Below are 5,443 nucleotides of genomic sequence, written 5' to 3' on the forward strand. Positions count from 1 at the left end.
GTTGTATGTGAAACAGCCGTTAACGGCTGTAGTAACGAGCGGGTCTTTCCTGCCCATGCGCGCGCTAGGGGGGCGCGCGCGAGCAGGAAAAAATGCCGTCTGGCGACGGCAACCCGCTGATGCAAGTCTGCCGTCCGTCCGTTTTTTCTTAACGGGCGGATGGCAAGAGGTTAATCACTGATAACACTAAACTGATGAACAGTAAAAGCGTTTTAATCGTTGCCTATGGGCGTTTTTTTTTTATTTTGCGGGCGCACGCAATTTTAAGGCTTGACATGTTTGGTGTCTATTTACCCGACGTGACCCCGTCTTTTATGTTTTACTAAAAATACGGGTAAGAATAAATGTTTTATAACATAACGTAGGGAAACTTTTTTGTATTTTTCCACATTTATGGTACTTTTTTATTATATAGTTTAAAAAAAATACACCCCCCCCCCGTGGTGATTATATACCTCCAAAAGAAAGCTCTATCTGTCCCCAAACTTTTTTAACATAAATTGCAAGGCTATAGTCCGGTCATGCTGACTGGTGACATTTTTGACTGACTGGTGAGACACTATCAAATTTTTCATGCCCTGGTTATCAGTGATTGATTTATTAGAATTATTGTTCTCACTGCGATGTTCACGGCGATATGTAACATGTGCGGCGTAATGGGCGCAATCGTCGTTTTCACATGTTTGCACGCGTGTATGTATGAGTGGGGACTTTTTTTAAAAATTGTGCTTTTTTTATTTTTTTAAAATGTCACTTAAATTTCACTTCACTTTATTGCTATCACATAGGGGGATAAGAAACCCCCCTATGTGCTGGCAAAGAGGATGTGACAGGTCCTCTTTATGGAGACATCATCGGTCTCCAAGACCCCTAATGTCACCCAGGCAGGGCAGCCTTCAAAAATTTTGGGGCCCCTTACACGGCTTTAGGCCGCGCCCCCCCGCACCGCCGCCCTCCCCGCCAGTAGTCTCTGTACACAGGAGCTTACACTCTAATGTCCCCTCCCCCACAGTCACATCAGTCTCTGTACAGAGGAGCTTACACTCTAATGTCCCCCCCACTGTCAAATTACCAGCTGGACCCAGGGCTTCGTGACCCGCTGGACGCAGGGCTTCGTGACCTGCTGAACGCAGGGATTAGTGACCCGATGGTTGAGGGGATTAGTGATCCACTGGACGCAGGGCTTAATGACGCGCTGGACGCAGGGCTTAGTGACTTGCTGGACGCAGGGCTTACTGACCTGCTGGACGCAGGGCAGCGGGTGATCCTGAGAGTCCTGAGAGTGATCCTGCAGAGCCCACCATAGATGCTGCACAGGCCATCTGATACTCTCTATGGTGGGCTCTGCAGGAGTCTCAGGTGGGCTGGACAGGGCTGCATCTCCCTCCTTCCCAGCTCCTCTTACCTGCTCACCTGGCCTCTGCCACTGGACTGGCCGTAAGTGATGTGATGTCACTTCCGGCGCTCAGAGATCAGATGAAAAGCTGCGCCGATGGGGCCTCAGCCTGCTCCGATGCCTGCATAGGTAATGTTGGTGCCCGGCGCTGCTACGGCCGGCCTCTTTCTGCGCTGCGGGGCCCGGCCACCTCCTCGCTTGCAGGACCGGTACAAGGATTTTTGCCTACACAGGTGAAGATGCATTTTTGCGACCCCCCCGGTGCCCTCAGACAGCTGGCTATGCAGCCTTACACTAGCGCCGGCCCTGACCACATTGCTCCGTCTACCGCAAAACCTGGAGGAACACTAGGAGCAGATTGCACTTTAAAGGCTAAGTGAACTTTTCTGGCCATGTTTTATGTTACACCCATATTTAAGGTGTAACATGAAACATGGTCAAAACGCAACCCCCCACTTACCTGAATCTTGGGGTTACTTCTCCCAGCAGGCTGCTGTTTTTTTAATGTTGGGCGGAGTCATGCACAGCCACAACATCAATCTACAGGAAGGAGGAACTACAAGCCCCGTCTGCTATTGTGGCAGAGGGGCTAGTAGTTTCAGAGGAATACAGGTGTGATGACATCACCGCACTTGTAGTCCTTTAACTCTGGCTTCCATCCACAATACTAGATGTCTGTATCTTGGTACAGGCATGGACGGTAACAGGGATGCACCAATACAATTTTTTCCAGGTCTAGTACGAGCACCAATACTTTTCTTCAAGTACTCACCGATACCAATTACCGATACCTTTTTTTTTTTTGTGTCATGTGACAGTTTTTCTAAGAGAATACAGACAAATGATTTTAGGACTGTGGTGGAGCGCCAGGGCTCATTCCCAGCTGCAACCGCAACCGTTGCTACCCTGGTAGTTCTACCACTGACTCCAAATCTCAGCAATACATGATACAGCAATGCAGAACAACGCCATCAGCTATAGAGGACTACAAATCCTGACAATATATTGTACAACAATGCTGAATGGCAACCGGGTATAGAAGACTACAAATCTCAGCAATACATTATACAGCAGTCCTGAATTATAGTATTATTCTGCATTTCTCTATAATGTATTGCTGAGATTTGTAGTCCTCTATAGCTGAAGCTATTATTATTATACCCTCAGCTGTAGAGGATTACAAATCACAGCAATAAATCATACAGCAATGCAGAATAATATGAAACTACATACTCTGTGCAGCTTCGGGGTGACAGTCTGATGTCTACAGTAGAGGGTCTGTGCAGAGGGCTGCACAGTGTCTCAGAAGGGATGTGCAGGGTCTCAGGAGAACTGTGGGGTATCCAGAGAGCTTTGTGGAGCCTCAGGAGGGTTGTGCAGGGTCTCAGGAGGACTGTGCAGGGTCTCAGGAGGACTGTGCAGGGTCTCAGGAGGACTGTGCAGGGTCTCAGGAGGGCTGTGCGAGTTCTCAGGAGGGATGTGCAAGATCTCAGAAGGGATGTGCAGGGTCTCAGTAGAACTATGGGGTGTCAAGAGAGCTTTGTGGAGCCTCAGGAGGGTTGTGCAGGATGTCAGGGGGTCTATGGGTGGTCTCAGGAGAGCCGTGCGGGGTGTCAGGAGGGCTGTGCGCGGTGTCAGGAGGGATGTGCAGAGGGCTGTGCGGGGTGACAGGAGGGCTGTGCGGGGTGTCAGGAGGGCTGTGCGGAGGGCTGTGCGGGGTGTCAGGAGGGCTATGCATACTCTGTGCTGCTCTGGGGAAGGCGGCCTGATGTCTCCAGTGGAGGATCTCAGGAGGGTTGTGTGGGGGTCTCATGGGGGCTGTGCGGGGTGTCAGGAGGGCTGTGCGAGGTGTCAGGAGGGCTGTGTGGAGGGCTGTGCGGGGTGACAGGAGGGCTGTGCAGAGGGCTGTGCGGGGTGTCAGGAGGGCTGTGCGGGGTGTCAGGAGGGCTGTGCGGGGTGACAGGAGGGCAGTGCATTGGTGTTGTGCAATTAGAAAAAAGTGCATGCAATTGCACCTCACTGGAACTCAGTTACATTGTGGTAGCATGCATTACACTGCATGGGGAGGGTCCAATTAAGTGGTGAAGTGCGTTCACATCATGGGACTGCGAGATGAAGGTAGGTGGATGGTGTGAACGTTAAAAATGTATTTTCTGTGAACGTGGTTTAGTGGGTATGGAATGCGCTGTGGCATCATGATGGGTAAATGGTCCTATTGTGCTTGGTTTTTTTAAGGGGGTGGATGTTGCAGACGGAGTAATAAAATTACAAATTAAGCATTTTTTATTCCTAAATAAAATGTTGTAGTATAGTTGTGTAAAATGAAATGTCTGTGGACAGGATTATGCGCCATAAATGCTGCATTTCTGAGTGCTGTTAGATATGGAAATAGTGGTTGATGGTGTAGAAATCTTTTCTAGTAATGTTATGTGTGTTTCATGTATAGTACAGAGCAGCAGGGCAGCCATCAGAAATTTTGGGGCCCCTTACACGGCTTTAGGCCGGGCCCCCCCCCCGCGCCGCTGGACGCAGGGCTTAGTGACGCGCTGGACGCAGGGCTTAGTGATGCGCTGGACACAGGACCCACCTGAGAGTGACGCTGCAGAGCCCACCATAGATGCTGCACAGCCCATCTGAGACTGTCTATGGTGGGCTCTGAAGGGGTCTCAGGTGGGCTGGTCAGGGCTGCATCCCTCCCCTCCTTTCCTTCCTTCCTTCCTAGCTCCTCTTACCTGCACACATGGCCTCATCTGCCGCCGGACCGGCCAGAAGTGACGTCACGTCACTAACGTGACATCACTTCCGGCCAGTCTGACATCAGACGAGCAGCGTCGCTGATGGGGCCCTAGCTTGTCTCAAAGCCGCTGGAGCGGCAATGCTGGGGCCCTGCGCTGCTAGGGCCAGGCCTCCGCCTCCTCGCCCTTCACCGTCGGCCGATAGTCATGTAAGGGACCCGGGTGGGCCCCCCAGGCTGCCGGGGCCCCTTACATGAGTATCGGCCGTACCCCCCTGATGGCTGCCCTGCGTAGCAGTGTCTGATTGAGGCACTGTGTTGAATGGGATGACCCTCCTCCCCTCCCCCCACCTTTTCTCCTGTATATTGGCACTGTGGTGTGCTGAGACACACACTACAACAAGGCAGAGAGCGATCAGGGAAAAACGATCCTCTATACAGAACACAGCAGCCAGGAGGACATACTATGAGGCGGTCTGGAGACGGGACATTGCAGACAGGAACACAGTGCGACCTCAGCAGCTCAAAAGTCAGCACGCAAGGAGGAAAGGGCGGGAGAGGGGCGGCCCTGACATCACACTGGACGGAGCTCTATCACTCTGATCTATCTCAGGCCGTTTGTCTGCAGCCTGCTGGGTCTGTGTTCCGATTTTTAAGCCCTCCGGCAGCTGCTTGTACACTAGCGCCGGCACTGCTCGCTTGTCACTGGTGGCCGATACTCTTGTAAGGGTCTCGGGCGGGCCCCTAAGGCTGGTCGGGCCCCTTACATGCGTATCGGCGGTACCCCCCTGACGGCGGCCCTGCACCTAGGGACCCCCAAAGAAGCTGATGAAGCAGCACTCTGCTTCATCAGCTTCTTTCCAGCGTCTGAAGCTGGAGAGTAAAACAAAACAAACGACAAACGCACTCAACAATTTGTTACCAGTTATACAGTAAGGTGCACACGAAATGGGCTTTGAACAGTAAAACAGCAGAAAGGCATCATGAAGCTGGAGAGTGACACAAGAATGCGAAAGTGATGTAATATACATCACTTCCACATTTCGACAGCGGAGAGGGGACCGGAGGGAGATGGTGTACCGATCTCCCTCTGATCCCCTGTCACAGAGGCACTATGGTGCCTCGGAGCAGTGTGACAGTGGGAGGGGGGGGGGAAACACGGATCGGCACCCCATACAAGCGATCCGTCGGCTCTATCACTGCCCGTTTTCAAATTTTGGCTGTTTCCCGCTCGTGAGCGAGCGTGGCTCAGCGGACGTTTAAAAACGCGCGCTCAGATCGTGGGAGCTCCTGTCGGCCGGTTAAAGCCCCCC

At 52.2% G+C, this 5,443-nt stretch overlaps 1 protein-coding gene across 1 annotated transcript in view; it reads right to left on the reverse strand.

Moving 5' to 3' along the window:
• Positions 1-5,443, reverse strand: part of LOC108796775 (spectrin beta chain, erythrocytic-like) — a 147,248-nt gene that overhangs the window by 28,371 nt on the left and 113,434 nt on the right. The gene's annotated exons all lie outside the window — the stretch shown is intronic.

The sequence above is a fragment of the Nanorana parkeri genome, unplaced genomic scaffold (assembly GCF_000935625.1).
Source record: "Nanorana parkeri isolate BGI_ZX_2015 unplaced genomic scaffold, ASM93562v1 scaffold1168, whole genome shotgun sequence".
NCBI lineage: Eukaryota > Metazoa > Chordata > Amphibia > Anura > Dicroglossidae > Nanorana > Nanorana parkeri.